The 11479-nt window shown below is 37.8% G+C and overlaps 1 pseudogene; it reads right to left on the bottom strand.

The window, feature by feature from the left end:
* Nucleotides 1-1764: 1764 nt before the first annotated feature.
* Nucleotides 1765-3513, bottom strand: LOC129780628 (FAS-associated factor 2-like; annotated as a pseudogene).
* Between the last annotated feature and the right edge of the window lie 7966 nt (nt 3514-11479).

Here is an 11479-nt window from a genome sequence, read left to right on the forward strand (position 1 = left end):
ATTATGTAGATTTGTATATGGGTACATTATACGGATTCAGTATTTTTTTTGTAAAATTTGAGCTTCAAACCAAGGCAACCCGGCTGTTTAGTTGGCTTGGTTGGGCTAACAGTCCAACCCGACCAAACTATAGACCGTTACAAATTCTGCAATCTGCGAGAGCTCTAAAGCGTAGAGTATAAACAGTAGAGATTAGATAAACTAGAGGGTGAAAAGAGAAAATGAAGGGTACAGAATGTGTAGAGCAAGAGAGTAAAGAGTATAGAGAAGAGAGAGTGAAGATTTGATAGTAGAGAGTAGAGAAAGTAACGTAGGAAAACGAGTGAAGAATAAACCGGGCTAACTGCGGTTGGATGGTTCTGGCTAAGCACACTGTGGAAATTGAAAAACACAAGATTCTGGAGTTCAAATTTTCTCTTATATTTCACTAATTACGCATCACTTGGTAAACCACTTTGTCGTTGGTAGTTAGGAAAAAACTGGGATGATGAACCACGTTGTGCGCTGTTTTTATGTTTGTCGGATGTTGGTGGGGTGATTGTCCTGTAGGCTCCGCTCGGCTCGCTCGGATGCTGTTCGTTTGTAATGTTGTAACTCCATTCATCTCGCTCTCGCGCGTTGCGGGGTGATACGATGGAATGAAATGGAGAGCAATTGCTTCGAGTAGTGAATGGAAAATTTCTGTTACTGACAAAATAGAGGATTTCAATTGATTTGTTCCTACATGTCAAAACACGTAAGCGCTCGCTACACGTGGCGCGAACAAAGAGTACAACATAGAGCTATGGTAAAATATAGTAGAAAAAAGAAATTAAAACGTATACAGTAGAGTGTAGAGAGGGTAGAAAATGAGAAAATAGAGAGTAGAAAGAGTAAGGAGTGGAAAGAGTAGAGAGTAAGATAGAGAGAATGGAGGAAGTAGAGAGTAGAGAATAGTGAGAGAGAGAGAGTAGAGAGTTGAGAATAAAGAGATAAATAAAGAGAGTAAGGAAAGAAAAGAGGAAAGAGGAAAGAAGAAAGAGTAAGAGCAGGGAATAAACTGTAAAAAAGCGAATAGAAGGATTAGAAAGAACGAAAAGTAGGAAAAGTTGAGAATATAAAGTAAAGATTAAGGCGGTGAGAAAATAGAGACAGTAGGGTAAAATAAAATATAGAATGCAGAGCAGAGCAAAGCGTAAGAAGTAGAAAGTGGAGAACGAAGAATATAGAGAGAGAGTAAAAATTGATTAGTTCTTGAGTTATGGAGAAATTTATGCCTGATTTGTATTATAAACAAATCAGACTATATAACGCACACCAACAAACCGGCTCATTCGTGAAGCCGAAAACGTTTTTTTATTAGTCGGTTTGGAACTAACCGATTTTAAAAACGAATTCGCTATACGAATGTAAACAAGCGATGTATGCCCAACAGATGCTCCGCATGTATGTGTAGAAAGAGCCCTATATGATTGTCAACACCACCTTGTGACAAATACCTGCAGATATTCTTCAAATGAGCCAATATTTAATAGCCTCACCGTTGGAGATGTTATCCATCTTATTACAGTAACAAGTGTCCGATTTCATGAAGAATATTTTATTTCACCTTTAAATAATTGAGGAATATGAACTGTTTGATAAAACATAACATAATGAATAATTTTTCTCACTATTGTGTTTTCTCAGGCGAAACATGAGGCTGAAAAGACTCCTATCTTCCAGACCTGAGGGCTGCTGATAGCCCGTGTGCATATACTTATTAAATTACACGGATAATGTCCAATCATCAATTTAGAAGAGAACCAAAACACAAAACCAACATAATCACAACATCAGGGCATCAAATGCGTTGTTTTATTCTTTCTTTCTTTGTTTTTAAGAGGCTTTAAACTTTGAAGTTCATTCGCCTCTATATACTTTATTATTGACAACTTTGTAAATTTTGGAACCTTGCTAAGGGTTTTCCATAAAAAAAAAGCTTCTCTGTAAAAGGGAAAAAAGCATCACTCCCGGCAAACAAAAATTGCTGCCTTTCCTCTGCAAGTATGTCTTCTTCAAACCCTATGTTTATCCAATCCAGTCTCAAAATCCATTCTTTTAAATCTTAATTGTTTTGCTCACACTCAACATATCGTTATTTGCATCTTTTACTCTATGCGTTCAGATCGGCTACGAGCAGCACTTCGCGGTTTTTCAAACCCGCCTCAACTAATGTGGGCAACGGATCTTCTGTTGGAGCACACTGTAATACCCGCTTCGGAAAGTTAGTGGTAATTTCGAACGAGTCCGGTGCCTCCGGATGGCAGAAAATAAAATTATGTACATCTTAAAAGCAAACGAATGATATAGTCATACAGTTTCCTATAGCAAACAAATATCTTACCTGTGGGGTGTGAGACGCAAGGAATCTCCGTTCTAACCGCAAACCACTCGATAGTTTGAAGACTATGCTGATCGTGCCGGGTGCTCCCGGCTCTGGCTCGGAAGGCACTTGAGAAGCTTATTCCGTTTTAAGCATCTCGATGTTTTGCAACCTCTGCATCTCAGCTAGCTTATCGGCCTCGATTGCCTGTTGAGCCTCCAAAGCTTTTTCGAGTTCCTTCTGTTTCCGACGATGTTTCTCCTGGACCGCGCGTAGCGACATTTGGTATGCATCATCCTGCTGTTGGCGCAGTGTTTGTGTGAGATCTCTTTCCAATCGATCCTGGCTTGGTTGTGCCAAACTTCATTGTCATTGACTTGACAACGGTTTCCATGCGTCATATCAGTTCTTCGCCATTTCAATGACCCTCCATGCGACCCATAATGACCATTTTGTTTGCCCTCAAAGCGATAATCACAAGCAGTGGATAGGCGCGGTATCCTTCTAGAGAAGATATGTCACAGGCCCAGTACAGCATCCGCCTATTGACGTATTCGATGACCTGAGCGTTAGAAAGCGTGTCTCGGCAAAACGTGTTCGCCTCCGTGCTTGACTCGAAATGCAGATATACTAAGAGAAGTTTGAACTCACCCTTGGCGTCGTTCAACGCTTGATTTTTCGTTGTAAGTCTGAGTGAATTTCAGCACATCGCCCAAAGGGTCGGTTACAACTGTAATGATTGAAGTCATTATTCAGAAATGATCCGTTAAACGCCGCTCATGTGTACTCACTTCTTTCTTTATCCTTGAAAATGTTCAGAAATGCGGCCACGATCGAGGATAGTGTGCTGTAACAGAAATTGAACACGTAGTTGCCCACAAAACCAATCATTCCACCCACACCGGACGGTACGGGGGCTCCCGGTCCGCGCTGGGCTGCGAAAACATGCTGCAGGAAGCGATCGTTCACGATCTGTGGCGCACGGGATTCAGAAGCGTACGCAGATGGACGCCCTCCCGTATATTCAAATGCTCCTGGAAAGCTACCTCCAGATTCCACTGATGACGAATCAGAATGTCCCGGCATACATTAATATCCTCCAGACCGGTTATATGCTGGAATTTTAATACTTTTTCCGTCTGTTCATTCGATAGGCCATCACTGTCCATGATTAGAAGGCTACTTCAGCTGTCAGGTAAGCCTCTGTGTTTCACTGTGTCTCACCAGATTGAGTGCAGCTGGTGAAAGAGAACAATTTGAATTCGTCATGGTTAATACTGTCAGCATAGTAATGTTGGTACATAATTCACTATCCACATCCAAGAATCACGAGCTTATTTCAAATCACATTCAAAATGAAGTGACATAACTTTTTCAGTTGACCGGTCAAGAATCGAAGCAATTTTATTAATGCTGACTGCTAGTGTGTTCAACGTAATCCTACATGAAGCACTTTGATCGGTGTTTTTCGCTGAAGAACCACATAATTTCTGGGAGAAAGGGATTTTCAAGCTGTGTGAAAAATAATGTTTCATGAAACAGAAAAACAACAACACAAGAAATGATGTCAGAATGAAAAAAATGTGCAAAAGTAGGCTGGAAATCATATTTTGAGTTTTTATTTTCAATCAAAGCAAACATTTTGTTTATACGTTGCCTTTTCTCACTGATGATTATAACTACATGAGAGAAGCAGTTATAATCACCGGAAGCATCCAAAATGAAGCGAGGACTAGTTGCATCGAGGATTCCCACAGGACCGAGGATAGCTAAAAGCTCTTATCCCCGTCAGAAGACTGGAGATGGAGCAAAAAAAGGTCTTCAATCGGAGAATAGACATCGGGAATGGTTCTCGAACTACAGCGACTCGAACGAAGAAAGGATTGAGGATGAATCTCCACCACAGTTAATTCCCAACGACGCCCAGGTATGGTTTTGGAACTACAGTGATATGAACGAAGGATGGATAGAGGACGAAACACCGCCAATGCTTGTTCCCAGTGACACAAATCTTGTCGATGACGACGAAGAAGTGTGTGATTGGGAACCAAACAACATGTCCGAAATTGAAGATGCCATTTTTAGGAGGATAAAGACCGAAAGAGAGCTCTGGAAACTGAAGGCAATGAACGATAAGCTTCAACAGGAGAATCGGCGGCTAAAGGCAATAAGAGGAGTGAGCCTCATTAATCGTTGTTGCTTCAGGTTCCTCCTGTTTGTGGTAGGCGAGTTGGCGGAATCAGTATTTCATTAATTCTAAATTAATCATATAAACTAAATTATGAAGTGGTGAACGTGTGTTATTGTGTTGTGTTGAGTTGTTTTATTGTGCGTGTTTGTTATATTTGATTTTCTTGTTGCGAGTTGTTCTATTGTTATTGCGTTCTATGTTATTGTTGCGTTTCGTTTTTATTACCATTTCGTATTGCAGGATCTACTTTGACTTTAATATGAGTTTAGTTGATTTTTGGTTGCCTTGTTTTGCTTTGTTGTTGATTGTCTTGTTTTCATGTTCGTATTTATTGACTTTTTAGTAATTAGAAATAGATTATGGATTTTTGGTTGGGTTTTTCGTTGTTTATTTTCTGTTGCGGATTTTAATATTATATTTATAGGTTAATATTATTCATATTATATATTGTTATTATACATTTGAGATATTGATCATATGTTTTTTATTCCGATTTTTCGATAAAGATTTTATTAATGTTTTTTTTTTCTTGCATGAAATGTTCTGAGCTGCTGGTCAAAAAAGTTCAAGGCTTCAAGTCAAGTAACCACAGAGGATATATAATGTAAGTATTTATTTACGACTGAAACGATTTGCAAACAAATTTGAAGTAACATTATTCTTCTTTGTCACTTATAGACTCTAGGCGAATATCCTGGCGAATCCTGAGAAGCGTAGGATCAAGCGTAAAAAAATTGGTATGTGATTTAAGTATTTATTTCATATATATGATTTGCAAATTTATAAAAGGATTATTCCTTATACACAGATGGAAGACCACACCGAGGGATGGACTTGGACTTAAGCAAAGATGAACATTCACCCACATTAGGAATTTTCCTGTTTGAATTGTTGATTAAAAGAAATTTGGCCGAATTTAAATAAAGTATTTTAAAATGTATTCTATGCTGTTTCAATAGCTGCTGAAGAAACCAAATCTGACTGATTCCAACTAAAGTATTTCAAAATATTCTATGCTGTCTTATTACAAAAAATTGCACCTGTCGCTCATAATTTCGGTTTAATTGTTCTTCATTGTCTTCGGTTGCGTTGTTCTCTCGTCGCTGATTTGTATAAATTAATGAGGAGTGTGTTGAGAGTAATGTGTAGAGAATAAGGTATAGAAAATAGAGTGAGTAGAGAAAGTAGACAGTAAAGAGCAGAGAGTAAACAGTAGAGAGCGTAAAGAGAGTAGAGTGAAGAGAAAAGAGTACAAAAAAATAGAGAAAAAAGGATAGAGAGCAAAGATTAGAGAGAGTGAGAGCAAAGAATTGAGAGTACAGAGTAAGATCAAAAGAATATAAAGAAAAAAGGGTCGAGAGCAAACAGTAGTTAGTAGAGAGAATAGAAAGTAGAGAGCAAACAGTACTGAGTAGAGAAAATAGAGACTAAAGAGCAGAGAGTAAACAGTAGAGCGCGTAAAGAGTGTAGAGTGAAGAGAAAAGAGTACAAAGAGTAGAAAGCAAATAGCAGACAGTAGAGAAAAAAAAGGATAGAGAGTAAAGATTAGAGAGAGTGAGAGTAAAGAATTGAGAGTACAGAGTAAGATGAAAAGAATGTAAAGAAAAGAGGGTCAAGAGCAAACAGTAGTTAGTAGAGAGAATAGAAAGTAGAGAGCAAACAGTAGTGAGTAGAGAAAATAGAGACTAAAGAGCAGAGAGTAAACAGTAGAGAGCATAAAGAGTGTAGAGTGAAGAGAAAAGAGTACAAAGAGTAGAAAGCAAATAGCAGACAGTAGAGAGAAAAAAGGATTGAGAGTAAAGATTAGAGAGAGTGAGAGCAAAGAATTGAGAGTACAAAGTAAGATCAAATGAATATAAAGAAAAAAGGGTCGAGAGCAAACAGTAGTTAGTAGAGAGAATAGAAAGTAGCGAGCAAACAGTTGTGAGTAGAGAAAATAGAGACTAATGAGCAGAGAGTAAACAGTAGAGAGCATAAAGAGTGTAGAGTGAAGAGAAAAGAGTACAAAGAGTAGAAAGCAAATAGCAGACAGTAGAGAGAAAAAAGGATAGAGAGTAAAGATTAGAGAGAGTGAGAGTAAAGAATTGAGAGTACAGAGTAAGATGAAAAGAATGTAAAGAAAAGAGGGTCGAGAGCAAACAGTAGTTAGTAGAGAGAATAGAAAGTAGATAGCAAACAGTAGTGAGTAGAGAAAATAGAGACTAAAGAGCAGAGAGTAAACAGTAGAGCGCGTAAAGAGTGTAGAGTGAAGAGAAAAGAGTACAAAGAGTAGAAAGCAAATAGCAGACAGTAGAGAGAAAAAAGGATAGAGAGTAAAGATTAGAGAGTGAGAGTAAAGAATTGAGAGTACAGAGTAAGATGAAAAGAATGTAAAGAAAAGAGGGTCGAGAGCAAACAGTAGTTAGTAGAGAGAATAGAAAGTAGAGAGCAAACAGTAGTGAGTAGAGAAAATAGAGACTAAAGAGCAGAGAGTAAACAGTAGAGCGCGTAAAGAGTGTAGAGTAAAAAGGAAAGAGTACAAAGAGTAGAAAGCAAATAGCAGACAGTAGAGAGAAAAAAGAATAGAGAGTAAAGATTAGAGAGAGTGAGAGTAAAGAATTGAGAGTACAGAGTAAGAAGAAACGAATGTAAAGAAAAGAGGGTCGAGAGCAAACAGTAGTTAGTACAGAGAATAGAAAGTAGAGAGCAAACAGTAGTGAGTAGAGAAAATAGAGACTAAAGAGCAGAGAGTAAACAGTAGAGCGCGTAAAGAGTGTAGAGTGAAGAGAAAAGAGTACAAAGAGTAGAAAGCAAATAGCAGACAGTAGAGAGAAAAAAGGATAGAGAGTAAAGATTAGAGAGTGAGAGTAAAGAATTGAGAGTACAGAGTAAGATGAAAAGAATGTAAATAAAAGAGGGTCGAGAGCAAACAGTAGTTAGTACAGAGAATAGAAAGTAGAGAGCAAACAGTAGTGAGTAGAGAAAATAGAGACTAAAGAGCAGAGAGTAAACAGTAGAGCGCGTAAAGAGTGTAGAGTGAAGAGAAAAGAGTACAAAGAGTAGAAAGCAAATAGCAGACAGTAGAGAGAAAAAAGGATAGAGAGTAAAGATTAGAGAGAGTGAGAGCAAAGAATTGAGAGTACAGAGTAAGATCAAAAGAATATAAAGAAAAAAGGGTCGAGAGCAAACAGTAGTTAGTACAGAGAATTGAAAGTAGATAGCAAACAGTAGTAAGTAGAGAAAATAGAGACTAAAGAGCAGAGACTAAACAGTAGAGAGCGTAAAGAGTGTAGAGTGAAGAGAAAAGAGTACAAAGAGTAGAAAGCAAATAGCAGACAGTAGAGAGAAAAAAGGATAGAGAGTAAAGATTAGAGAGAGTGAGAGCAAAGAATTGAGAGTACATAGTAAGATGAAAAGAATATAAAGAAGAAAGGGTCGAGAGCAAACAGTAGTTAGTAGAGTGAATAGAAAGTAGAGAGCAAACAGTAGTGAGTAGAGAAAATAGAGACTAAAGAGCAGAGAGTAAACAGTAGAGAGCATAAAGAGTGTAGAGTGAAGAGAAAATAGTACAAAGAGTAGAAAGCAAATAGCAGACAGTAGAGAGAAAAAAGGATAGAGAGTAAAGATTAGAGAGAGTGAGAGTAAAGAATTGATAGTACCGAGTAAGATGAAAAGAATGTAAAGAAAAGAGGGTCGAGAGCAAACAGTAGTTAGTAGAGAGAATAGAAAGTAGAGAGCAAACAGTAGTGAGTAGAGAAAATAGAGACTAAAGAGCAGAGAGTAAACAGTAGGGAGCATAAAGAGTGTAGAGTGAAGAGAAAAGATTACAAAGAGTAGAAAGCAAATAGCAGACAGTGGAGAGAAAAAAGGATAGAGAGTAAAGATTAGAGAGAGTGAGAGCAAAGAATTGATAGTACAGAGTAAGATCAAAAGAATATAAAGAAAAAAGGGTCGAGAGCAAACAGTAGTTAGTACAGAGAATTGAAAGTAGATAGCAAACAGTAGTAAGTAGAGAAAATAGAGACTAAAGAGCAGAGACTAAACAGTAGAGAGCGTAAAGAGTGTAGAGTGAAGAGAAAAGAGTACAAAGAGTAGAAAGCAAATAGCAGACAGTAGAGAGAAAAAAGGATAGAGAGTAAAGATTAGAGAGAGTGAGAGTAAAGAATTGAGAGTACAGAGTAAGATGAAAATAATGTAAAGAAAAGAGGGTCGAGAGCAAACAGTAGTTAGTAGAGAGAATAGAAAGTAGAGAGCAAACAGTAGTGAGTAGAGAAAATAGAGACTAAAGAGCAGAGAGTAAACAGTAGAGCGCGTAAAGAGTGTAGAGTGAAGAGAAAAGAGTACAAAGAGTAGAAAGCAAATAGCAGACAGTAGAGAGAAGAAGGATAGAGAGTAAAGATTAGAGAGTGAGAGTAAAGAATTGAGAGTACAGAGTAAGATGAAAAGAATGTAAAGAAAAGAGGGTCGAGAGCAAACAGTAGTTAGTAGAGAGAATAGAAAGTAGAGAGCAAACAGTAGTGAGTAGAGAAAATAGAGACTAAAGAGCAGAGAGTAAACAGTAGAGCGCGTAAAGAGTGTAGAGTAAAAAGGAAAGAGTACAAAGAGTAGAAAGCAAATAGCAGACAGTAGAGAGAAAAAAGAATAGAGAGTAAAGATTAGAGAGAGTGAGAGTAAAGAATTGAGAGTACAGAGTAAGAAGAAACGAATGTAAAGAAAAGAGGGTCGAGAGCAAACAGTAGTTAGTACAGAGAATAGAAAGTAGAGAGCAAACAGTAGTGAGTAGAGAAAATAGAGACTAAAGAGCAGAGAGTAAACAGTAGAGCGCGTAAAGAGTGTAGAGTGAAGAGAAAAGAGTACAAAGAGTAGAAAGCAAATAGCAGACAGTAGAGAGAAAAAAGGATAGAGAGTAAAGATTAGAGAGTGAGAGTAAAGAATTGAGAGTACAGAGTAAGATGAAAAGAATGTAAAGAAAAGAGGGTCGAGAGCAAACAGTAGTTAGTAGAGAGAATAAAAAGTAGAGAGCAAACAGTAGTGAGTAGAGAAAATAGAGACTAAAGAGCAGAGAGTAAACAGTAGAGCGCGTAAAGAGTGTAGAGTGAAGAGGAAAGAGTACAAAGAGTAGAAAGCAAATAGCAGACAGTAGAGAGAAAAAAGGATAGAGAGTAAAGATTAGAGAGTGAGAGCAAAGAATTGAGAGTACAGAGTAAGATGAAAAGAATGTAAAGAAAAGAGGGTCGAGAGCAAACAGTAGTTAGTACAGAGAATAGAAAGTAGAGAGCAAACAGTAGTGAGTAGAGAAAATAGAGACTAAAGAGCAGAGAGTAAACAGTAGAGAGCATAAAGAGTGTAGAGTGAAGAGAAAATAGTACAAAGAGTAGAAAGCAAATAGCAGACAGTAGAGAGAAAAAAGGATAGAGAGTAAAGATTAGAGAGAGTGAGAGTAAAGAATTGATAGTACCGAGTAAGATGAAAAGAATGTAAAGAAAAGAGGGTCGAGAGCAAACAGTAGTTAGTAGAGAGAATAGAAAGTAGAGAGCAAACAGTAGTGAGTAGAGAAAATAGAGACTAAAGAGCAGAGAGTAAACAGTAGGGAGCATAAAGAGTGTAGAGTGAAGAGAAAAGAGTACAAAGAGTAGAAAGCAAATAGCAGACAGTGGAGAGAAAAAAGGATAGAGAGTAAAGATTAGAGAGAGTGAGAGCAAAGAATTGATAGTACAGAGTAAGATCAAAAGAATATAAAGAAAAAAGGGTCGAGAGCAAACAGTAGTTAGTAGAGAGAATAGAAAGTAGAGAGCAAACAGTAGTGAGTAGAGAAAATAGAGACTAAAAAGCAGAGAGTAAACAGTAGAGAGCATAAAGAGTGTAGAGTGAAGAGAAAAGAGTACAAAGAGTAGAAAGCAAATAGCAGACAGTAGAGAGAAAAGAGAATAAAGAGTAAAGATTAGAGAGAGTGAGAGCAAAGAATTGAGAGTACAGAGTAAGATCAAAGAATATAAAGAAAAGAGGGTCGAGAGCAAACAGTAGATAGTAGAGAGAATAGAAAGTAGAGAGCAAATAGTAGTGAGTAGAGAAAATAGAGACTAAAGAGTAAAGAGTAAAACGTAAAAAGTAAAATGAATAGTGTAGGGTCTAAAGAGAGTACAAAATAGAGAGTGAGAGCCCTCGCGGACCACAGACATTTTATTGGTCGATAGTTTGGTCGTTTTCTTAATCATTATGGAGATTTGTATATGGGTACATTATACGGATTCAGTATTTTTTTTGTAAAATTTGAGCTTCAAACCAAGGCAACCCGGCTGTTTAGTTGGCTTGGTTGGGCTAACAGTCCAACCCGACCAAACTATAGACCGTTACAAATTCTGCAATCTGCGAGAGCTCTAAAGCGTAGAGTATAAACAGTAGAGATTAGATAAACTAGAGGGTGAAAAGAGAAAATGAAGGGTACAGAATGTGTAGAGCAAGAGAGTAAAGAGTATAGAGAAGAGAGAGTGAAGATTTGATAGTAGAGAGTAGAGAAAGTAACGTAGGAAAACGAGTGAATAATAAACCGGGCTAACTGCGGTTGGATGGTTCTGGCTAAGCACACTGTGGAAATTGAAAAACACAAGATTTTGGAGTCCAAATTTTCTCTTATATTTCACTAATTACGCATCACTTGGTAGACCACTTTGTTGTTGGTAGTCAGGAAAAAACTGGGATGATGAACCACGTTGTGCGCTGTTTTTATGTTTGTCGGATGTTGGTGGGGTGATTGTCCTGTAGGCTCCGCTCGGCTCGCTCGGATGCTGTTCGTTTGTAATGTTGTAACTCCATTCATCTCGCTCTCGCGCGTTGCGGGGTGATACGATGGAATGAAATGGAGAGCAATTGCTTCGAGTAGTGAATGGAAAATTTCTGTTACTGACAAATTGAGGATTTCAATTGATTTGTTCCTACATGTCAAAACACGTAAGCGCTCGCTACAC

Source organism: Toxorhynchites rutilus, chromosome 3 (genome assembly GCF_029784135.1).
Source record: "Toxorhynchites rutilus septentrionalis strain SRP chromosome 3, ASM2978413v1, whole genome shotgun sequence".
Lineage (NCBI taxonomy): Eukaryota > Metazoa > Arthropoda > Insecta > Diptera > Culicidae > Toxorhynchites > Toxorhynchites rutilus.